The sequence below is a fragment of the Rousettus aegyptiacus genome, unplaced genomic scaffold, assembly GCF_014176215.1.
Source record: "Rousettus aegyptiacus isolate mRouAeg1 unplaced genomic scaffold, mRouAeg1.p scaffold_m13_p_2, whole genome shotgun sequence".
Taxonomy (NCBI): domain Eukaryota; kingdom Metazoa; phylum Chordata; class Mammalia; order Chiroptera; family Pteropodidae; genus Rousettus; species Rousettus aegyptiacus.
In genome coordinates, this window is record NW_023416295.1 from 143,182,772 (window position 1) to 143,207,878 (window position 25,107).

The following is a 25,107-nucleotide window of genomic DNA, read 5'->3' on the forward strand; positions in this document are numbered from 1 at the left end:
GATAAAAATACAGTGTAAAGATTCAATAAGTCTTAGCTCATACATAGTAGAACTTTAACTTATTTCAGAATTTATTATTGTTAAATTATTCGTGTCTTTATGCTGTAGGTTGTAATGAATAATTTGGATTAGCAGTTAACAACATTTTTCACATTTGGAGATGCTGTTGCCGATGGTGCAATTACTTTCCATAATGGATGAGCCATTACATGAGTAGTTTATGGTAGTTTGGTCTGGGTGACATAAATTTATAATTGACCATATGGACTTCCAACGGGAAATAAGTGATTAATTGGTAGTATGTTAATACAATTAACACAGAGGAAGAATTATTTATTGCTTATTTTTTGACAGTTTGATTCAATAATTGTTCATCTATTTCTATATCAATTAGCTTTATTTCTTATGCAATTATCGATGCACTTGGGTTTCTGATAACATTACTTACTTTTCCTCTGGTTAAGGAAAAGTAATGGCTAATGAGATCTCTGGCTAATGAGATCCATTTCATAATGGAATGGGAGTTGATGTTTTGGAGGTTGAGAGAATGGCGGCCCTTGTTTCTGTGGTAGGGATCACATTTTCTTTGTAAGGTTGATGTTAAGAAGACAGTGGTATCCCTCTTCATAATTGAGGTGAATGTGGAGCTTCACATTCCAGGATAGGTGGATTCTGGGGCCTTACCATATACATTTGTTGATTGGTATTACTTATTAAGATTCTCCCTTGAAACACCAGAGACTGAAGAATAAGTCTTATAGTTCTTACTGGAATGATAAGCTAGCTACACTTGCTGCTGCTGTCACAACTATGGTAGATAAGGAAAGAATGGTGTTTTCAATTAAAGACCCATTGTCTGGCTCCAGAAAAAGTCAGATCCCACTGTGTATGTGTTCTTAATTGTGCCAGTTTTGTATTTTGGTAACATGGCATATGAAATGTTTGGATGGACATTTCCAACAGGTCTCCTTAGGCTAAACATCACTCGTGAATTTTTTTGTTAGGATACCATTTCAAAGAACTGCCATTGACAGAACATAAAGTTCTCTTATACCAGGATATAATAGTAGATCCAGGTCTCAGGATAGTTAATACAATTTGTTCAGATCTAGTGGCATTTGGATAGTCAATGAATTTAGCAAAAGCAAATCAATTCTCTCTCTTTTATAAATTAGTAGAAACTGTCTTTTGTGTGCGGAGTGTAACTGTGGCAGGCAGTACTTTTGGGCAGCTTTAGTTCAATGGTCAAAAGCATCCGAGTAGCCAGGCCCCCAGAATCATTGGTACAAAGAATAAATTCCTGAGGGGAATATTGAAAATTCAATTCTAGAGGATTATCTGTATAGTATTTGATGAGTCATTAAATTGCAGCCAGCTTTCTGGGACTGAAGAATATTTATTTACTGATTTTATTACAAGCATCAACTGAGTTGGGTTGCCATTTTCCTGATCATAAAATGTGTCAGAAGGGATTGTGAAATTAAGTTAGTGCCCAATAGTTGCTGTTATCAATTGAATTGGATTAACAACTGTTGGAAATGTGTTGAATTGACCCAAAAGAAGCAAACAAGAAACAAGTTTCAACAAATACCACTCTTTCTTTTTGACCTGATTTGCACAGGAATGTGGGAAATCATCTACTGATACTTAGTAGCTATATGTAGTCTATCCTATATTTGGGTACTACATAAGTAGCTACAGAGAGAAGTAAAAAGGATGGATTTCTTTCATCTCCGTTTTAGCCCTTGGTTTGGAGACACTTTCTCCATCTACTCAAGAGTCAGGTTCTATCCATCTCCAGCCCTGGTTTCCTCTTCTGCTTTCTTTTTTTCAGTTACCTTTTTCTTACCTCCTTTGTTCATTTTCCTTTTATCATCAACTGGTAGATTTTGCATTATAACCTTGAAACTGCTTCTACATATTCATGGAGTTGGTTAGTTTCCAAATTTCCTAATCCTTTCAACCTTAAGTTATAGTATGGAAGAAGATCCTGAAATCAGCTTATTAGTAGTATTAGCTAACAAAGTCTGTGTTAGGAAGCTTTAGGAAAACAATATTTTGGCAGCAGGTCCAAATTCCTAAACTAAATGAGTGAGTGAGTGCGTGAGTTTTTAACATCACAACAGGGAAATTTTTTAAAGTTTAGGACATTAAAGTTGTATAATTGAATAGAGACATAGTAATGAACCAGTGTTCTGATTTCAGTTAACACATTTAAATCTCAAAGAAGCTAGAAAAACAATTCAAGCTCTGCATAGATATGGTTTGGTATTATCTGAAAAGGAAGAAGAGGTGACTATCACAAAAATGGGGATATGCCGTAATATAATAAAGGCAGGTTTTAGTTATTATGGGGTAGAGAGAAGTGGTGTTTCATACTATTGAATGAATCTAGAAGACAGAATGGGGCAATCACTCGATGAACAGAAAGACTATTTTAAAGTGAGATTTGAACACTGTTGCATATTTCATGAGATCGATTAATAGTATATGTTCTAACTATTAGGGAGATAAGTTTCAAACAGGCTCAGGTTTCATCAGCTTTACCATTCCTTGGTGATAGAATTGCTTACTTGTGTGTCACATGTCCTCAGGTTTCTGAGATTCAGAATGGAGAGCACTTGTTGTCAGAAGCTTTGTTTCTTTTTCTTTTTTTAAGCCTACAGCACCTGGTCTTTCTAGGTGGTCTCCCATCCAATTACTAACCAGGCCCAACCCTGCTTAGCTTCCGAGATCAGATGGGATCGGGCTTGGGCTCGTTCAGTGTAACATGGCCATAGACAGAATCTTTATTTCTTAAAGCAATTCATATTTAGTTAAAGACAAACTGGTTGTACTTTGTCTAAATAATGTTTCTGGGAACTGTGATGAATCTGAATAAAATAGCATCTATTTAATTTACATGTTTAATTCAAACATAAGAATAGCCCAGAATTAAAAATTATTTATGAAAATTACCATGGAAGTTACCATATAAGTATGCTTCCATGTGAAATAAGTTCTAAGAGAATCAGTGATACAGACTATCAAGTTCAGAGAGGAGAAGATGAGCAGAGAGGATAACATCTTACATTTAATGAACATCCAGCATATGCCAGGCACTGTGCCAGATGCATATTTCATTTTATCTTTACAACAAATATATTGGGACAATTATTATTCTTGATTTATAAATAATGAAAATTAGTAATAAAATTAAGTAGCTGCCTAAGATCACACAAATAGTATATAGTAGAGCTATATTTTGAACCCCTATTTGACTATAGATACTGACTTCTTAAATATAATACTGCCTAGATTTGCAGCATATCATGAGAGAGAAGCTAAATGAAAAAAGATGGTCTTTACCAATTAAGATTGTTATCAAGCATTTTTCTAACGATGGTGTACTATAAGGTTGCAACAGATGATAAGTATGTTTCTGAGATAATTTAGGAATAATAATAACTAAACAGCATGATCTAAATTATGGCTTGAAGTTTCTTGCAGGTTTGTGAACCTTTGATAAATCTGAATGTTGTATTTAATGTGTATAAAGCATAAGAGAGGCACTGTATTGTTATTGACTTGTTACACAATACATTCTTAAAATTTTTTCCTTCCCCAAATCACAATTTTCTGTGTAGAATTATTGGAAAATACAGAAACTAAATAGAGAAGAAGATGAAGCACTCATAATTTTATGCAGTTAACATTAGGCACTCTATTTTAATCTTAACATTCTATTTTAATCTTAACATTCTATTTTAATCTTAATATTTTAACCAATAACAGTTGGTTACTGCTTGTTAGTGTAAAGATTCATTGAATAGAATTCATTGAATAGAAAAGTAAACAACTATCACAGTCTTACCTTGTATATTGTTAATGTCAGAAATAGTCCCATATCTTGTTGTCAATAAGTTTTTGGAGGTTTACAGGTGACCTATCCCTATGTCAGTAGAGTCCAGGTTTAACATCGTGCTGCCTGGCAAAGTTTTGCTAGTTCTTGAGAATTTGCTGAAAGCCAAATGTTCTATGCCTGAGTACCAGACACTAAGAAAATGTGTTATGGTGTTCGAGACTGTACTTTCAGGTAACCCAAATAAATACATTTGCAGATTTGGGCAGCTCAGAAAAGGGACAAGTCAGATCAATCATGTGGCTGGCTAAATGATGAGGATTTTTTATAATAAGATTGAGTTTTTATAATCATATCACAGGATGAGCCTTCCTCTAAGAGGTTGTCGATAACACACACAGTTTCCTGGGGCAAACAAGTTGAATGTACTGTCCCATACAAATTTTGTACTTATTCTCATGCCAAGAGGTGAAATCATGTGTAGGAACGGGGAACGAATAAAGCTGTTGAGAAAATTCAAAAGTCTCACAGATATGATGATCTTTTATGATAATCATGATTGTCACAGATATGATTATCTTTTATGATATATGATTATTATAGATATGAAGAATCTTTTGCTTTAGTTGGCTTTACAGGGACAGTTGGCTGAACTCAAGGGAAAAATGGGAAGCTGCTAATGTCTCCTTTGCTGATGCTGAAGGTATTAAGACTGTTAGATGAATAAACAACTCTTTCTAGGTAGACTGGAATAGAGCCACTCCATTTGCTGAAAAATGTCATTGAAGATAGTCCTTCTGAAGGTGTGACTATATCCTCTGTTACTTCCTCAGAGATTGAAGATCCAAGAAAATTAGAGTACTTGGATAAAGCAAGGAAGGCTTGTGAATACCAAGCTTGACTAATTGATCCTGAGACCTGGTCAGATAAAACAGGATGCTTTTATATTTTTGTTTTGTAGATTAGGGTGTGCCTCTTCCTTTCCCCACTGTGTAGAGTCTCATTTTTCTAGTAACACTGATACTGTAGAAGTTCTACTCTGGAGGAAGTCAAAATCTGTGAATGAAATAGCTGTTAATACCTTAGAAGGACAGACCTCAGGGAAAGCAAAAGAATATTCAAGGTTTGTTGTCAAGGACATTTCCTTTAATGAATTCTATGATACTACTGTATGCAGTGGACTTGTACTCTTCATGCACCTTAGTGTATTTGGAATAATGTCACAATCAGGAGTAGGAGTTATCTGTCTTAAGGCAGCAAATAAGATGGGAATCGACAATATCTCATCTTTAGGGATCCAATGACTCACTAAGGTGGGTAATGAAACAGAGAAAGGCTTGCTTTTGTTGTCATCTCAGTTGACTCCATTGTTGTGACTGGGGTAGCCCTTAAGTGTCTGGGTCTTCTTTGACATTTCTGAAGTAATCTTCAATCTGTATGCTGTTGAAAACTTGGCATTAGCTCAGGTAGTAACATAGAAACCTCATATTCCATAGGCCAGTGGAATTGTACAGAGTCACCTTATAAAGAAAAGACATGCCTAGGATCTTCCACCAACATTGGAAGATTCCACAGGTGCTTGTTTATGTTGCTTCCGCATGGGCTCATAGTCATTAAAGAACGATCCAAGTGGAAATAGTCTGTCAGCGTGTATACCAGAAAGAGACCAAGAGCTTCAGTAGCTGCTTTGAGAGTAGTTTCAGCTATAATGATGGAAAACTCTTTTGAGCCTCCTCGGGCCCTAACACTGAAGATTTAAAAGAATAACAGCATGGATTATTAATTTTTTTGTTAGCAACCCTTTCAGTATCTTCACACACATCATCTCATTGCTAACTCCAACTAGCAAGGAAGAGAGCACAATTATTATAATACCTAGTTTATAGTTGCCGAAACAGATTACATGTGGCTAAAATGCCCAAAGGCACCGAATAAAGTACCTGATCTAGGCATTCTGACTTTAAATTGAAAGGTGGAGATTTCAGTGGAAAAGTTGTGGGTTTTGGATTTAGAAAGTTTAAATTCAGTTTGTCATTTAGACCAGTTATACCGTATTGAGATACTGGACTTTAAATGTTACTCCTTTCTAATTTAAACTGCACCTCTATTTAAGTTAGAAAGCAGGGGTAACATTTACCTTGCAGAAATATTTTGAATGTTAATTGATATAAGGCTGTTTGCAGGTTACCTGGCACACAGATAAGTCCTTCACTCTACTGTACCCTTCCTGCTCCTTTTTCTCTTTTCTTGTGAATTTTCTTATCCTTCCCTTTCTCGTTTTCTTCCCCATGTCCTTCTCTTCATCCTATCGGTGTCTTTCCTTTCATCCTTCTGTATCCTTCTCTTCCTTTCATCCTTCCCTTTGTTCTGCTTAGTTATACTTCTCTATCTCACATCTTTTGCATCTAGTCCAACTGTGGATCTCCTCTTAGATGGAAGTACTGATTAAAGGTCCCTGCAGTTACTAGATGTGCTCTTTTAAGTAACAGCTCATGGTAGAGTCATATGGCCAGTATCTGGAAAAGTGTGGCTTTAACTCTCAGAGATCCAGAAAGGATCTGAGGGTTGGATAGCTTTAGTTTACTACTGAAACAAGCAGAAAAGCTAAACTGAAAAATTAAGTGTAAAAGAATATTTAAAAATTCTAGGTCTTTCAAGAAAAAGAAAATAGGATTTATTTTTAGAGTGAAATAAATTGTTTTTAATGTATTCGTATGCCTTTGTTTTCTTCCCTCCACGTCTAAGGCTTTCAAATGTAGTAACTCATGGAGCCCACAAGGCTCTTTAAGATCCAGGCTCTGCTAACTTCTCTAGCCACATTTCCTGCCACTCCCCAATTTGCACTGTGTTCCAGTAATGCTACCTTTGCATAGTTTTGCAAACATACCATGCTGTTTAAGTTTTTGTAACTGTTAAAAAGGTCTTTGTTTGAGTCTATAGTGCCTTTCCTTCTCTTCTGGATAGTTGACTTCTTCACCTTTAAAAATCCAGGACAGGATTTTGGATGACAGGACCTCATCCAAAAAGGTTTTGCCAACATTATCCTCTAAATTGAGCCAAGCTACTAATTTAGTCTCTATGGCTCTGTTATTGAATTCATTACACTATTTTTGTTTTTTACATTTATGCATAGCCTACTGGGCTGTTAGATTGAGTTCCTTGGTAGCAGTTTCTTTATATTATCTCTTCTAGCTCAGGGATCTGGTAAACAGTAGGCACCACCAAATTCTTATTGAACAAACAAGTGAATAAATGAACAAAAAAATGAAAAAAGATGCAACGATGTATGTAAAAACACTTTATAAATTGTGAATTGTAGAAGTGATTATTAACCTGAAGTATAATTTGCATTAAAAATTTGTTATAAGTTAAAAGTACCTTCTAGAGAAAAGCTTCAAAATTTTAAATTAAAAGGGATAGTAAACAGCATGGTTATTTCCATATTGGAAAATGATTTGAGGAAAATAAAAAATACTCAAAATGTGTATTGTTAACCTATGTAAAACTGCCTTTTAAATTATTTTTAACATATAACACATGAATACAATATAAAATTCAAAAGGACCTTTTTTATCCCGATAGGAGATGGTTGCCCGATCTCCTATCTAGCACATGAAGAGTAAAGATGCTGGAGCCTGTTTGCGTTTGCTGGAAACAAAACCCTGCAGATACTAGCACCACGATCCTCCGCATCTTCTGAGGGCAGTCCTTGCAAAGTTTTGATAGGAGAATTATACTCCAGCCATCTTGGCATTTTGACATTATGGACCAGTATAACCTGTTCGATTACATATGAAAAAAAGTCTGAACGCGACTTTAGAAAGAGATTTTTAAAATTTGTTTACTCTGTCCCTGTGGCAGAACATTGATATCAAGAGTTAAAGATCTCTGTTGAGGTATAAATGTTAAATTTAATCACAAATCAGTTTTTTTAAAACCCTAAAAACAGACATTCTTTTATCTCCAGCTTATAAAGTCCTATGGAAAACACAAACTTTGAGAAAAAATTACAAAGTAACTCATTAAAATACTTAACTATTACACTTAAAAAAAATTTACTAAAACCTAGCAATTACTTAATATGACTGACAATTTGATTAAATTCAAATACTGAATTGTTTTTCAAATTCTCAGACTACATTGCTCATGGTAGATTGTTATTTGTGAGCCTTTAAAAATATTTTTATTTTTTGGTTAGTGCTCTAAGACACCTAATTTGAATTATTATAGGGAGTGATTTGGAAAATTTGAGGCTTATTTATTTTTAACATCTATAAGAACACAGTGTTGGAGAGGTTAGAGATACTTAAAGGTTTACCTGAAACTGGCTGATTTTCCTCTGGAAAGCATATGGTGAAACTGGGTAATAGAATAATTTTCCAATAACAGCAACTGTGTCTGGCATGCTATGAAGAACCCATATCTCTTTACGTGCAGAGTGAGTGGTCACACCCAGCATATTCATGGAGACAGATGTCAGTGCCAGCGGGTTTGGTATTACTGAAACCCTTCTCACCCAGTTAGGAAACAAACAGGGACCAGTGATTACTCCGGTGAATTTCTTACTGGTATCCATTGTCTCAGAGTATAGTTAGCTCCACTTAGATATCACTCCAACTGGATGTCACTTTACTGAACCTCAGATTGTTTAAAAACAAAAGCAACAACTTTTGAGCTCAGTGCATTAGTACTTCTTGGGAAGGGCAAAATAGATTTTATCTATCTTCAGAGCAATATGTGAGGTTTAGAATACTTTTGTTTTCATATATCATTCACATCAACTAATGGAAAATTAAAATAAAAATTCCTATTATCTCAAAACATTACTGCTCTGTAGTGACAATAAATTGAGTAAGAGAGGAAGACCATTGGTGTTTTTGGACGGTATCTGCCTTGCATTGTTTCCTTTATTGATGTCCATCCAGTTCCACCTAGAGATTAATACAGGACCCTTAAAAGGATGCAGTAACATATTATAGTAAAACAAAACAAAACAAAACAAAAAAACAGAGAATAGCTACTAAAAGCCTTCCTCAGAGACAGCCTTATTCCCGTTTTCATGTGTCCCTATAATAGACATTAGAAGTTTCTACCTTTTCAGCATCCCTGTTTCTCTTTTGATTGTAACGAACTTCCTTTGGGAAAATTTCCCTCTCTTACGTCATGATGATATGCTGTAGCTGCCAATCACAGTAAGCTATCTCTATGACCAAAGGGGTGAGCAAATCACTCAGGCCTGGTCATTCATAATATTCAGTGATTTTTTTTTCTGGGGGAAAGACCAGGTTTGTGTAGGAGACCCAGGCTTGGCTTATCAGAGTCTTTTTCTGTTTTCTGGATTTTTATATGGAAATGCTGGGACATAAAATCACTCACTTCTCTAGGCTTGCTATGTTAACCTGCAGCTACCTATCTCTATTCCTTCCCTTCCCCGCTCCACCTCGGGCCCCTCCCAGCACCCCCAGTCCACCTTCATCTGGTTTCCGTGTCTTATTATGGAACAGCCTAGTCATACACAGGCACTCTTGAAAATGTCAAATAACCAATTCATTGTATTAGTTACCAACGTATTCTTTTTTAGCTACTCTGTGATAATGGATTGGTCTTTTTAGCATTTCTTTAACGCTGGAGCATGGTGAGCATGATGCCAGTAGAGGGCACAAGAGAGACATCGCAGGAAGGAGGAGGCTTCTCCAGGTTTCATTGGGCCATGTTTCGCTTTTGCCAGCCCCTGCTATAAGGCTTGTCAATGTTGCGTGTAGAGTGGGACATCCAGGTCACCTTGCACCAGCCCCGCCCTGTTCCTTGCTGACCTCACAACCCTGCACAGGCCCAGTTGACCACTTCACCATGACAAGGACACTGGCATGTGTTCCAGGCTTTAAGTCAGTACCTGGACTCTCTCTGTGCACCTGCCCACCAGCCTTTGCTTATCTGTGCCCTGGAGGGTTGTTTCCTGCTGCTTGGTGACTGTGGACCATCTTTAGCTCAGGCAAACTAGCAAATGTCCATGCCATCCTGTGGATGAGAACGGCTTTCTCTCTAATGAGGTCCGATTCCCTTCCTTGGGCACTCTGCAGCTGCCCTAGTTACCCTTTAGAGTTCTCTTTATATTTGTTAGTTACTCTCCTAGTTTACTAATTCTTTATATAAAATCTCCCCTGTTCATATTACTATGTATTTTCTGTTTCTTGACAGGACCCAAACTGATTCACCCTTTAGTCTTAATATTACTTTCAGTTTCTGTGATTGGCTTGGCTCTTGCCTCTATGTTGTTAATGTTTTTATATTATTCCACCTCTAAAGTCTTTGTTAAATGGGATTGGCAATCTCTATCTTACCTTTGGTCATACATATAAAAGTTTGTAAATTGTAAAATGGTATGTTGTTTATTGTATCTATTGTCTAACATCTCCTCTTTATATCTTTGCTGGATATTCTTTAGCCTCGCCCTTTCTCTGGACATTTCCAGGAGGTTGGTTCTTGACTTTTGCCTTCTCTCTCTTAGCTTTCCATATCTTCAACTTCATCCTTGCGGGAACTGTAGGTCAGTCTCCAATGCTGTATTCTCTACTGTCTATATACTGGAAGATAATATCATAAAATTTTAATTTGCTAGTCAAACCTTCATTAATTCAACATACATAAGGATCTATAATGTACAAGGCACTATTCTAGGTGGTGGCATATAGAAATGAACAACATAGGCATAACCTTTGCTGTTATGGAGTTTATGTTCTAAGTTTAACTCTAATCTATACTTCCATACTTACCTTTTTGCATTAATTTGTGCTCCAGGGGAGAGTGAACATCTCAGTTATTATTATTATTATTATTACCTCTTTACCAATTATCTTCATCTTCATCTTCTCTATCTATTTAAACCCTGTGCTTTCTCCAAGACCCAGTTTAAACCCATCCATGAATCCTCGGGAGACCAGTCCCAAAGCATTTCTTATAGCAGCAATTCACAACTTTTTCCCATAGCAACTTATCAGAGATTAAATGTGCCCTTTTGTTACAGTGGCTAAATATACATCTATTTTCAATGGATAAAGGGTTGGTTTTTACAGAATCTTAGGATGTAGGTGCGGGGACATGTAGAATTTTCAAGTCTCCCTAGTAATTCTGATGTCTCCATAGAAGGGCATGACTCTTTCCCTGTTGAGAATCACTGGTCTAAACCTTGTGTTTCTCAATCAAATGTGTGCTGCTTTAAAAATATTTTCTATTATTTAAGTTCTCATGGCTCATCTCTTAAATAAGTGTTAATGCATTAGAAAGAAGTCAGCGGGTCTACTACTTCTTGAAGTCTTCCTTGCCCACAATGCCTGGTTATGTATATTACATACAGAATGTTAAGACATACTGCAATGATTATTGGTTTTATTTATAAATTGCTATCTATCCATCTATCTACACACACACGCACGCGCACGTGCGTGCATCCACACACACACACACACACACACACACACACACACACACACACAATGTTGCCCAGTGCTTTTTTTTTTTTGCCAAAGGATTTCTGAGACTATTCCTTAGTCTTGTGTCTTACACTTAATATCAGATAGAAAAATCGATGTTACCCCAAAATATAAGAGTTAAAGCTATAAAACATCTAGAACAAAACTTGGAGAAAACTTTTTTTGAATTAGGCAAAGAATTCTTACATAGGATATAAAAAGCAAATATTACTAGAATGATTAATTTTTTTTAATTTTAAATAAAAGGTTATTTTATTTTGTTAGTTTCAAGTATATGGTACTTTGATTGGACATTTATATAGTTTATGAAATGATCCCCCTGATTGCTCTTTCTCTCCTCTGGCTCTCCACCTAGCCATTACATTAGTGCTGACTGTATTCCCTGTGCCATGCTCCCTATCTCCGTGACCATCTATCAACTATGAATTTGTACTTCTTTAACCCTTCACCCCTTTCTCCCAGTTCCTCAACCCCTCTTCCCTCTGGCTATCACCAAATTGTCCTCTATATTTGTGAGTCTGTTTTTGATTAGTTTGTTCTTTTTGTTTCTTAGGTTCCACATGTAAGTGAAATCATATGGTATTTATCTTTCTCTGTCTGACTTATTTCACTCAACATAATAACCCCTAGGTCCATCCATGCCATTGCGAATGGTAGAATTTCATTTTTTTAAATGGCTGAGTAATATTCCATCGTATATATGAACCATAACTTCTTTATCCAGTTGTCTGATGATGGACATGTAGACATCCACTCTGATGTCTATTCCATATCTTGGCCATTATGACTAGCACTGTCATGAACACAGAAGTGCAGAGATCTTTCTAAATTATTGTTTTGGTTTTCTTTGGATAAATACCCAGAGTGCAATTGCTGGGTCAAAAGGTAGATCCATTTTTAAGTTTTTGAGCAATCTCCAGACTGTTTTCCATAGTGGCTGTACCAACTTGGAATCTCACCAACAGTAGAGGAGGGTTCCCTTTTTTCCACATCCTCGCCAACACTTATTCTTTGATTTATTGATGATAGCTATTCCGACAGGTATGAGGTGATAGATATCTCATTGTGGTTTTAATTTGCATTTCTCTGATGATAAGTGACATGGAGCATATTTTCATATGTCTATTGTCCATCTGTATTTCCTCTTTGGAGAAATATCTATTCAGGTCTGCCCATTTTTTAATTGGATTATTTGTTTTTGTTATTGTTGAGTTGTATGAATTCTTTTTATATTTTGGATATTAACCCCTTATCAGGTGTATCATTAGTGAATATCTTCTCCCATTCAGTTGGTTGTCTTTTCATTTTGTTGATGGTTTCCTTCACTGCACAAAAACTTTTTAGTTTGATATAGTCTCATTTGTTTATTTTTTCTTTCGTTTCCCTTGCCTGAGGAGATATGTCTGAAAATAAATTACTGCTAGCAGTATCAGAGAGATTACCGCCTATGTTTTCTTCTAGAAGTTTTATGGTTTTGGGTCTTACATTTAAGTCTTTAATCCATTTTGAGCGTATTCTTGTATATGGTATAAAGTGATCCAATTTCTTTTTTTATGCATATATCTGTTCAATTTTCTCAGCACCATTTATTGAAGAGACTGTCTTTATCCCTTGTATATTCATGCTTCCTTCGTCATATATTAAGTGAGCATATATAGAATGGTTAATTTTTTTTAAGTCGACAATACTAAGTACTGACAATACTGCAGAAAAACTGGAACTCTCATACATTGCTAATGGAGTTGCAAAATGGCACAGCCACTTTGAAAACCACATTTATGCTTTTACAAAGCTAATCACATAATTGTCATAGAATTTAACAAATATATAGTTTATTGTTATTTTTAGCGACAGTGTAATATTACAGACACCCAAATTTGGAACTGCCTTACGGATTAGTATTTTGCTTTTCAGTGAGTCAGTCCCTCCTTACAATATCTCTTAATGTATTTTTTCTACATTTAAATCACCACTTAGCTGTCTCTTATTTAGGTTAACCTCCCCACCTCATTAGGCTTCTGAAGAGAAACCACTTCTCATCCTTTAGGCTTTTTAGTTGCTTATCTTAGACCCCCTTTAATTTCTCCAACATAGTTTTACATGAGGTATGTAAATGATGCTAAGGAAAGGTTTCATCTCGTCTAGTATAAACAAGACCATTTCACTAAAATGATTGATTACTGGGGAGAAAAAAACCGCAACAAAGCACTGGCAACATGTTTGCAGATGCCTTTGGGAGATTAGTATTTTGTGTCAGCATGACTGCCACCCCTTCAGGTTTCCCACATCTGCCGAGATATCAGCCTTTGAACTCCCTAGGAACAGAATGATGGTGGCAGGAGGGGACACATGTGTGTCTCTGAAATGGAATGTGGATCTGGACAAACTGCCATCTGTTCCGCTGCAGCATCTTGGAGTTAATGACCCAAGAAAGTTACAATCCATCATTCTGAGGAGTCCTGCAAATAGAAAGCACCTTCCAGTCAACAGTTTTGTACTCTTCTTATTAGACATTTAAGGCTTTAACAACAGAGTGATAAATGGAAAGTGGTAGAACGAGCAGGAAGGGAAGCTCTGTTAATTGGAGGGAGTTTTAAGAGACCTGGGTTCTTGTTCCTTTTGCAATTAACTAGCTGGGACACCTTGAGAAAATCATTTCTTTTCTCTGGGTCTCAGATTGTACAGTTAAAGAGGGTCGGACTAAAAGCTAACTATGGTCCCTTTTGGTTCTTGCGTTTTATGATTTTATAGTTACAGGTTTCAGGAATATTACTAATGTGAATCACCCTCCCTCGTGGCAATCAAGACAGTTAACAGAAGTAACTGCCTTTGTTACTTGGCTCTCAAGAGTGAAGCACTTTAGTGACTCCAGAGGGTCGAAGAGAGTGAACATGTCAAATTCCATTTCATAATACGTACTGTTAAAGAAATCCTAAAATATCTATTAGATAGCTTGAGAATGTGATTGAGTCAGAAATCTACTGTCCATTTAAATATGTAGTAACTTTTTTTTTTTCTATTCCCTGAAGCAAATGGTAGCAGTTAGAATTTAACTAATTAAATCAGGCTTTGCCAGAGTTTTAGATTCTCTATTTCTTTTAGTGAACAGGATGATAGATGTAAACAGTAGAGGATAATCTCATGGTTTCAAAATCTTAACTTTAAGAGACTTTTCCAAAAGAAAAGAACATTTCATAAGCAAGATATAAAACCAGGCCAATAAAAAAATCTATGGTTAGAAAATTCATGAAATTTTGAGCTTACGAAGATTAGAGATTGTTTCTATTTCCTCCCTCAGAACTCAGCGGCACATAGATACATTACGCGCAGTGGCTGCCTAGTAATTGCTTGTCTACAGTGACTACGGGGGCCACTTCTTTTTAGCTTAATTTCAAAAGTAGAAAACTGAAGGTAACTACAAACACTAAGTGATTAATTTCATTATCTATTTGATTTTACTGATTTTCAATCTCCTATTCTTATGTTTTGGGAGTACCAGCTTTAAAAAGCTGGATTTTTAAAAATCCAGTCAGATGTTTGCTTTTTTTAATGTGAAAGTTCAATATGCTTGCATTTATTGTGGTTATTGAAATATTAGGATTGTAGAAATAAATCTTATCACATCCTTTCTCTTTGTGCTACTTTTTCTGCTGCTCGCTTTTGTTGTCTTTCAAATTCATAGAGTTTCCCCTTCTTCTTATTTGATTTTTCACATGTACTAACTTGGAAGTAGTATGCTTTGTCTCTTTCACTTTGGTGGTTATTCAGACTATTTTAATGTGAATACTTGTCAGAGTTTACAGTTATGCAATATTTTTACCGTCCCCAAAATGCAAAAACCTTAGAATATCAACCCTGACCTCCCCCTCACTTTTTAATAAGCTACTGTAACTTTGTTTTAGGCCAATCATTTCCATGGATTTTTTATTACATTACCATTAATGTAATCGACTAATCAGTTTTTTTACAAACACTCAGTGTTACTTTATTTTTCCCACATACTACTGATGTCTTTGTGTGCCATTTCTTTTAGTGAGCTCTTTTTTACTAAATTCCTTTAGTAAAATCTCTCCATTTTTCGAGTCTGAAAATTATTTAATTTCTCCCTATGTCTTAAAGTATAGGCTTGACAGTCACTTTATCTCAGCCTATTGAAGACATAATTCACTACCTTTTGGCTTCCATCATTGCTGTTGAAAAGTCAAGTGTTATTCCATTGTGAGTAATGTGTCTTCTCTCTGCATACTATTGAAATCTTTTTGTTTTTTGGTGTTTTACAATTGTGACTAGATATGGATTTTTTTTTTCTTGTTTAGTTTGGTTGGGTTTGGTTTCGCTGGATCTCTAATTTTTAATACTTCTGGAAAATTCCCAGCTACTATTTTGACAAATGATATTTCTTCCCTATTCTGTTATGTCACTCTGGAATAATTAGACCTCACTTTCCATCCCATGTCTTTAACTTCTATTTTATATTTTCATCTCTCTCTGGGATATAGTCTGAATTTCTTTGTCTCTTCCAGTTCTCAAATTCTCTCTTCAGGTGTAGCTACCCTGCTATCACTGGTATCCACTGATATTTTATGGATTTAGTTTTTGACTTCTAGAAATTCTATTTGTTTTTTAAGAAAATTTGTTCATTTTTAGAGTCTCTCGTTCTTTGCTCATATTTTTTCACTTTATTTCTATAAGCATTTTAACTGTAGTTATTCTGTGTTTTGTGCCTAATAACTTCAACATCAGAACTCCTTTGGGATCTTCCCCCCAGTTGTTTCTGCCATCTCTTATTCACGGTGCCTTGCTTCCTTGTGTGTTTTGTGATATTCAACAGTAAGTTATTCTTTTTCTTTTGATCTTTTTGGGAAATTTCGAGAACTGGATTTTTTTTTTCTTCTGCCAAACACCTACGGGACAATATCACGGCTTTGAATAAAATTTTCAGCTTAAGTTTTTTCTGATCTCAGTGGCAATGTGAATTAGGCTGTAAGTCCTTGTGAGAGTCCAGCTGTATATTTTTGTCAGAGAGTGCTTTTTATTTGGTTTGAAGATCTGAATATTTCTTACATTCCTATTATTTTAATCCAACATTTTATTTGTTTCTATTGGGAGAGTCACTCAGGGCATCTTACCTGCCATACTGCTGGAAATAAAGTCATCTTATAAAGTTCCAAGCCAAACACAATTTTTTTTTTTTTTTTACACAAAGAGCACAGCGACTAAAAAGCCACATAATTTGGATGAAGCTTAGCAGAAAGAGTAAATGAGAATTTATTGCAAGGTAAGTGGGACTGTAGTCTGTTTCCTTTGTGATGCCCACAGAACCGAAACCTGATGCTTGCTGGCTTTCAAGACTTACGGTACTTAAGATATGTATCACTCACTTTGAAATGTGAAATGTGAGTTTTAAAAGAGACTTGGATGAAATCCTTCTTAGTAACTTAATGTTAATAAACAAAGCATACTGATTTAAGTGGAACCATTGTGGGAGTGGTCTGTACTTGATGCTTGATACTTGATAGGAAGGTATAAACTCCCACTGGTGGGTATAGCCAGGTGTGTGGTGTGTCGCCCAGAGAAAACATTCCTTTTTGTTTTTTCTTTTTTCTTTTGACTTGCTCAGTTGCCCTGTGGGCAGAAACAGGTATTGTTTTCTAAGAACATTTCTGAAAAATAGTTCACTTTGGAAATTCATGTGAATAAACTACTTAATGCGAAGAGTGAGATGGTAAATATTGTGTTCCTAGAAAAAGGCATTGGCTTTCTCCCTGTTTCTTCCTCAATGGGGTATAATGGAACCTGCCGAAATAAGAGTTCTTCAACCAAACCAACACAAAGAGGGAAACTACACACTCAGCTACTGCTTCTTGTAGCCCACATAGACTGACAATGTCTTCCAGCTTAAAAATTATTTCATTTGTTTCATTGACCACAGGCTGCTAATAGAAACTTCTGCTATCTCTGAATGTGGCTCCTCATTACAGGGAGAGCAACTCATGGCCAAATGGTGAGACCATCTCCTTCCTCCCAAGTTCTGTTCAAGTAGGCAAGCTAGAATGCTAGTCAAAAAGAGATGGTGAATGCCTGAGTAAAAGATCTCACAAATAACAGCTTATTCGATAATTTAAAAAATATTTATTGAGTACTTACCATGGTCTGACATCGTTCTAAGTGCTAAAGATACAATGGTGAGCAAAACAATTCCATCCCTACAGCTCACAGTCCTCTGGTGAAGGACAGATAAAAGGAGAGGGAATTCCATTACAGGCATACCTCGTATCATTGTGCTTAGCTTTATTGTACTTCGTTGCTTTTTTTTTTTTTTTTTGCAAATTGAAGGTGAGACTCTCCACCAGCAAAAAGATTATCACTTTATTGTGATACTCATTTTATTGAAGTGGTCTGGAACCAAACCCAAATTATCTCCGAGGTATTCCTGTACCAGAGTTAATGAGGGACTGGATAGGGGCGATGAAAGAAGCTACTGCCTAAACCATCCCTATGTCCACTTTACTGATTCCATATTGACCTTTTGGTCAAAATTGTAATATATGTAACAAAAAAACATATAAAATGGTATGCTAGAAATGATCTCCATAGCATAAAAGAGATATGGAGGGTTGTGGAGGGTGGAATGGGAAAGAGAGCAAGCAATGATGATGAAAATATTACAATTATTTGACCCTTTTTGATCTTTTAGAGAAGTTTAAAATATACCAAGAAAGGCTGTTTATCAGATGAAACATTGATACATTTGCCCGGCATATGTAACTTTTAGATAAGAAAGGGAAAAGAAAGTGAAGAAAATGTTTAGTTAATAATTAAGAAATCGAATTGTTTAGTATTTTCCCATGTTTACAAAAATAATCTTATATTTTAAATTGCATCTTTATGTAAGAAACTTTTTTTAGGGCAATGAACGTACTCTGTATGATATCACCATGATGGATACACATCATAATACATTTGTCCAAACACATAGACGGTATAACACCAAGAGTGAACTTCAACATAAACCATGGACTTTTGGTAACGTGTCAATACAAGTTCATCAGTAGTTACAAATGTACCACTCTGGTAGGCAATGTTGATAATGGGGGAGGCTATGCATTTGTAGGGCAGGGATGCATGGGAAATTTTTGTAACTTCTACTCAATTTTGTTCTGAATCAAAAACTGCTCTAAAAAAATGACGTTTTGATTTAAAAGAAAAAAAAAAGAGAATATTTTACATCTTGTTTGTGAACTCTGAGCATACCCCCTTATAATGCAGCCAAGTAAGTGAATCAGGTATTACAGACTAAAAAGCCCATCAACGCACAGGCTCTCCAATAAACAGGAATGGCTCTAGCACTAAAATGTGTTGGAGTTTTCTCAGGAATACTAGTCAAATAAAGCTTGATACCTCACTGGGAGGTTAAGACCATTGTACTCCTCAGGAGCCAGGCCTGAGTGCTGGTTGCCGGCACCAGGGCTCCGCCTTTCCGAACACTCACACACGTTGCTGCTTGTCAGCACCTGCGCTCCTCAGTGTCCTTTCTTCTTGAGCTCTGGGCACAAAAGTGGAGTTTGATCTTTAAGTATTTTAGCAACTGTCTCCATGGTGACTGTGGCAGGAAAGAATCTTGTATGCTTTCTCTATTGTTTGTAGGGGAAGCCTGACTCCAAACCTGAAAGCTTCCTTCTGCATCTTGTCTGAAAAAGGCGAAGGCTGACATGTTTTCCCCTGGGCCCTGGCCATCTGGCCCACTCACCATGTATTGTTTTCTCTGGGTCAGGAGATATGGCAAACACCTTCTCCCTGTGTGGGAGCACATGAAGAGGGGTGTGGGAGTGGGAAAGCCTAATTTGAAACAGAGAATTTCATGAACACAATGCTTACCAGGATAGCCTGACACGCTAGGATATCTTTATTTTTTTTTCATGTCATTAGCAATATTATGTTCATTGCGCCATTCTCATCACTAGTCTTATCTGAAATTTTCACTTATTATCTTATGGAGAAAAATATATATATATATTTAGTTAAAAACATTATATGATTTACGGAGCTAAGTTTTAAGTATCTGGTCCTTCGCCACACATACAGGTCACAAAGAGAAGTTGTCTCAGCAAGTAAGACATAAAAGAATGGTTTCGTGAATCTCAAAAAAATGAAATGCTATTTCTTGGGAGATAGACTGTAGGCAGGATGCTGTGTTGGAGCCCTGGGTGCCAGTCAGTCTTGGTGGAAGTGGTTTAGGCATCAAGAGAAAGGAGGGCTAGAACATGAAAGAAGATAATTTGGCCTACCTCATATATTTGCTTAGGGCAGAATTAGTACATACCGCTTAGCATACATTCATTCAGAGGTAATTTTTGTAATCACCAGCAGGGGGACCTAGCTGACTGTAGTAAGGTGACCGCATTTTGAACCCTCCATGCAGAGAAGAAAAACCTACTGGCTTTCAGCCTGAATTTGGGGACTTGCGTTTTGCATGTACCTTTAAATCAGATGCAGCTTTGTGCTTTTGTAGATCTTTATTGGTAGATTAAATGACTTGATTAGACTGGGGTTTTGTTGTTTATTCAATGACAGTTTCAATTTTCACTAAGTTTAAAAAAAATTTGTCTGCACCCTCCACCCTTGTTTGGTTTCTAGTTAGCCAGCTTCAGTTTTTTAAACCCGCTCTCAGGCACGTTTTATCCATTCATGTGGAATTCCAGATAACTGTGGCCTGCAGAGGAATCAGATATTATCCTTTTCTGTACTCATATCCAAATCCTGTTAGTTCTTTCAAAATCAAAAGGTGTATGTTGAGGTTTCATGCTAGCATTTGAGTTCATGGATTTATGTTATTATCGCTTTTTAAAAATCCATTTTAAGAAACGCAGTGCTTGTTTTCATCCTACCTGCTTAGATGATTTAAAACACACACTTTTATACATAATTTTTTAAATAAAAAAGAATAATAAAAATATAGTATATTCCTAAATCAAGCATATCTTAGTCCAAAACTATTTAGTCCATTTCCTGGACCACTGAAATAACCTCGTAACTACTTTCTTTACTTCCCTACCTTTTCCCCTTCTACCTACCTCAGGTGTCAGTTGGGCCACCGAGTCCCTAAAGGTTCAAATGACAAATTTTTTTCAAAGAAATGATCTTTGCGATCACTTCCCCTCGCCCAGTTTGTCTGCCTTATCTGGATGGTCATCTCAGGGACATCGTCTGACACGTGATGTATGGGGAACTGCAGATTGCATAAGAACAAGAAGCTACTGTAAAGTATGAAACACAGAGAAGAGCCATGAAAGGGACATTCTAGTTTATGTTGGCCAGGAGTCTTTTTGCAAAGAATTCAACCAGCAAATGACTCACCTTAAAAACTCTTGCTTCAAAATAAACAAGTCCCAGGATAAAAGTTTAATATGATTAGAGACTTTGAAGGGTACAAGCAGAAGATCCCATAACTTGTGAGGAATAAGGTCCAGGAAGGTTCAAGCAAAGATAAACGTAGGGTTATACAAACAAATAGAATGACCTCAGTGAATATGATAGCATGAAATGCAGTGGCCAATTTGCATTTTAATGAATTTCTTTTTTCCCTCTAGATTTCTATTTGCAATCTTCAGTTACTATTCCCTTCTCGATTCTATCTGAAGTATGACTACTACAGATAGAACTATATCAAAATGAATGCCAGTCGGCAAGAAATTTGTTTGTTTTCTGCAACCTAATTTCTGTTTTGAGCCCTCTTTCTCCAATGCAGAGAAATTAATGTCTGTCAATATGGGGATTTCCTCCCACCCTTCCCTGAGTTGCATCTAATTTCTGGAGGACATTCCAAGTGACAAAGGTGGGCATGGGGCTGTTGGTTTGAGTCTGTTCTCTGGTCATCACTTGTCTATGCTGGCATCCATTGTGATGATCGACACTGGGGACGTAATCTTCAGCCACTCCAGCTCCCGCAGGAGCAACGCCCTCCACATCTATCTGCCAGACATACCTCACAGTCATTTCTCTTTAAGGTTATTTCTGATGTGGGAATCCATGGTCTTTTCTGGAGCTTTGGTAATGCTTTCTTCCCATCCGACACTTGAACGAGTGAGGGAGGAGAAAGGCAGGCCACATTAGCCTCTATGTTCTGACTTCTTTCTAACAATCTCCTTTCCCCATAGCAGGCAAATCATTGTGTAATCTGAGGTGGGAGCTCTTCCTCTAAATGACCAAGTAGACATCTAAATCTTATTTATGCTCTGCATTTTTCCCATTTTCCTTGGACCCTGGATTTTGGACACTCAAATGTCAAAAGAAGTGCATTCCCCGCCCCCCCCCCCCCCCCCCCCCCCCCCCCCGCTTATTGTTAACCTATTCTCTCTGGGGATAATGGAACCTGTAATAACCTATCTGCTGTTTGAAAGATGGTAAGAATGAAGAATTAGAGAAACTATTGGAGAAAAACATTGACTAATACTTCAGAAGTGTGTCTCCAACTTCATAACTTTCTATTGATTAACTCCCTAATAAAGGTAGCTGGAATGGCAACTGAAACAAAGCCTAAATCTTGTAATGTATGCTAAATGATGCATGCATACGAGCTCTGATAAAATACATAGAAGCTCTTAAAAATACTATTTGTAACAAATGGAAATGATTTAGAGTATAATCAGATTCTATGGAGTCCATTTCTACTATGACCTGGCTGTGGAACCCTAAGCTAATCACTTCACCTTCTAAGCATAGATTTTTTTTCATTTGCAGAATGTGGATAATAACCTCTTCTTCACAAGTTTTTTGGGAGAATTAAATTACATCAAATAAGGTGATGCATGATGGTCATTCAGTAAATGCTTGCTTGTTTATTCATTCATTCATCTATTCGTGTGTTCATCCTTTCTTTCATCAGGTATGCGTGCATGCCTTACTCCTATATAGCAAGACTATAGCCACTGTTAATAAACCTTTTGTAAAATGTACAAATAGATTGTTAGATGGGTCTCACTTCCCTAGCCATTTATCTAGTTAATTTTAGATATGAGCCCTAAGTGTGATCAGTGAAGGTAAGCCCTAGGTTCACTAATCCCATGGATCTAATGAGTGATACTTGTGATTAGGGCCTCCCCATTGTCCTTACTGGTTTCTAGTGAATGAGTTTTGTGCAAGACAGTACCTTTAATGACAGAGAGCCTTTAATTGTGCACCATATGAATAATAGCACCCCCCTCACCTCTTCTCTAAATGAATGTTATCAATGATATTTTCCAAGTTTCAGATAAAGTGTGGGATAAAATCTTAGGTCATGAGCAGAATTCATTAACTATTCTTTTTCTTTTAACTGAAGTATGATTTTTAGACAATAAGATGAACAGCTCTTAAGTGTTCAGTTCAATGAGTTTTTACAATTCTATACGTCCTCTTAACTACCACCCCAAACAAGAATTTAACATTTTCATCACCATCAAAATTTTTGCCATCAAGATTTTCACCATCAAAATTACCATCATGTTCCTTTCTAGGCAATCCTCCCCCACAGTATGGCAGTTTTATTTATATTTTTATTGTGAGAGCTCCCAAATGTCCTTAAGGATGTCTTCTATTTTATTTAACATACGAATTCCCTCAGTTTTCTTCTATTGGAAGTAAACTAATGAGAACCAATATTTGCCAAGAGGTTGATATACATCATTTCAATATTCACAACTATTCAATGAGGTAGAAACTATTACTTCTCTCATTTTACAGATGGGTAAACTGAAGTTTAATGAGATAAAGTTACCCCAAACTCCAACAACTCTCAAGGGGCAGAGCTGGGATTTGAACTCAGAGGGGTCTGTTTCTAGAATCTGACTTTTATATCACTATGAGAGAGAACAGATACGCCAGGGTTAGCTAATGATTGCAATTTTCCCGGGTCTGGATTTTGTTCATCTGCTATTGTGACAAAAGGAGAAAGAATAAGTTGGTTAGTTGGTTGATTTATACCATTTTAGAGTATAATTTTCATTTCCTTTATAATATCCTCACGAGCCTTCATTAAGTTGTGCCTGCAAGATTTTTACCAGTTGACTGTTAAGATCATACGGAGATGATAATTATGATGACAATCATGAGAGGAAACATTTTGAGCACTTACTATGTGTCAGGTGCTACATGAGGCACTACATCTGAATTTCCTTATTTAGTTCTCGTAACCACGTTCAGGAGAGGATTTATCATTAACATTTTACAGACTAAAAATTTGAGACTTAGACTGTGTGATTTGCCCAGTGCTCCACAGTTAGAAAGCAGTAGGGCTGATTTCCCATCTTGTCAGGCTGTCCTTGGAGCCTGTAGTTTAACCAGCGCTATATACAGCCTCTTGATCCTCTGTTTATGTCCTCGGTCTTGTTAATAAAGAATAGTCTTGGCCTCTGTCTACTGCATTTCACCGGTATAAGTATGTGAGTGTGAACTCTGCCAGCTAGCACTTTTTTAGATAAGCTCCTGTTAGTCCCAAGCACTGTAATCCACCTGGTCCACAGAAACTTGGAAAACAGCCAGGCTGGCCCTTGGTCAAGTTGAGAAGTAAATGAAGTTTGTCTTAGGCATTTTATCCTCCTCTGCCATACCGTCTAAGTATCCCGTCAACCAAAAACTCCTCTACCTTTTAATTCCTGGAGCCTAAATTTTGCCAGAATGACTGAATCCTTCATCCTAGGCCTGTTTACTTGTTGAGAAGCCCTGATATTCCTTCAGGTCTTTTCCTGCCCCGAGCCTGTTGATTTTCCCATCTGTTTCTGAGCCAGTTTCACTGACTTCCCCATCCAAGCCTGTGCTAATGTCCTGATGGCGGGAGGTTAGTGGAGGCACTCCAGACACCTGAGGCTTTCTAGAGATAGGACTCTTATCTATTTTGGCAACCTCAATGGTATGTCTCCCAGGACTGATAGCAAAGGAACAGGGCAACCTGAAAGATAACAACAGTTTATCATACAGCCTTTAATCTACACCCTGTACTGTTCTAAGTACTTAAGAAAATATACATTTATTTAATCCTCCCAACAGTCCTATGAGGTGTGTTAGTCAGAGCTTCGGCAAGAAAGAGGAGGCACGCACAGATGGAATTCCGAAGAGAATTTAAAGAAGAGACTATTTGCAGGCAAGTAACAGATTTAAGGGAATCAGTCAGAAATATTTAGGCGCCCAAGAAACTAGTTGCAGTAGGAAGCTGTTCCCACTCCTAGGGGGAAAGTAAATGGTGTAACTAAAGCCTGATGAGGAGCCGTTCTAGGAAGCTCTTTGCAGTCATGGAGGAAAGTGGCCAGAGCTCTCGTGGTGTGGGGGTGGGGATGGCAGGTGAAGTGAACAATGAAGTGTCAGGGGAACAAATACTTTAATACTTCCTTCCTCCTTAGGCTTTCCGATTGGCCGAAACAACCAGATGCCTAAGTTCAAGAGAGTCTGGGTATCAGTTGCCAAGGGGCTCAGTATGGAGCATATGGACAAACAGAGAATAACTAACCAGTCCATGAGGAAATCGAAGCTCAGAGTGGCGAAGCAACACAATTAGGAAGTGGCAGAATTGAGGTCTGAACTGAGGTTGCCACGTCACTAGTGTTGAAGAGTTCTCTCACGCTTACGTAGTGTCTTACAGTTTCCAAAAACGCCTTCTCTGGAGAGATTTTGGAAGGCTCTTGAGGGAAGTATTTTGAAGCAAGTGTCCCAATTATATTATTCCCATCAAACTGGGACAAATTCTAGGATCAGGCATTGGGTGCCCACAAATTAATGGCACCATTGAGATGAATCTGATTCAAT

The 25,107-nt window shown here is 36.9% G+C and overlaps 1 pseudogene; it reads right to left on the minus strand.

Moving 5' to 3' along the window:
- Positions 1 to 2,657: 2,657 nt before the first annotated feature.
- On the minus strand, positions 2,658 to 2,782 carry LOC118614618 (annotated as a pseudogene).
- Between the last annotated feature and the right edge of the window lie 22,325 nt (positions 2,783 to 25,107).